Here is a 230-nt window from a genome sequence, read left to right as displayed (position 1 = left end):
GAGCTCTAGCTTTGGAGAGGATCCTGGTATCTCATCCTTCTTTCAGGAATATGGATCTTGCCTGACGGGAGTCCTACAGTAAAGTAACAGCCCACAATGAGACCGAGGAGCTGAGCTGCGACTTTTACACAAAGGCCTGTCGGGGCTGGTGTACCAGTTTCAAAATCACTCTGCAGTCTTGCTTCTTTCCCTCCCTAAGTGCTCAGCAATCCTGAGGTATGCCCAGGAAT

Source organism: Nestor notabilis, unplaced genomic scaffold, assembly GCF_000696875.1.
Source record: "Nestor notabilis isolate BGI_N333 unplaced genomic scaffold, ASM69687v1 scaffold35233, whole genome shotgun sequence".
Taxonomy (NCBI): Eukaryota; Metazoa; Chordata; class Aves; order Psittaciformes; family Psittacidae; genus Nestor; species Nestor notabilis.
Note: the sequence above shows the minus strand (reverse complement) of the source record.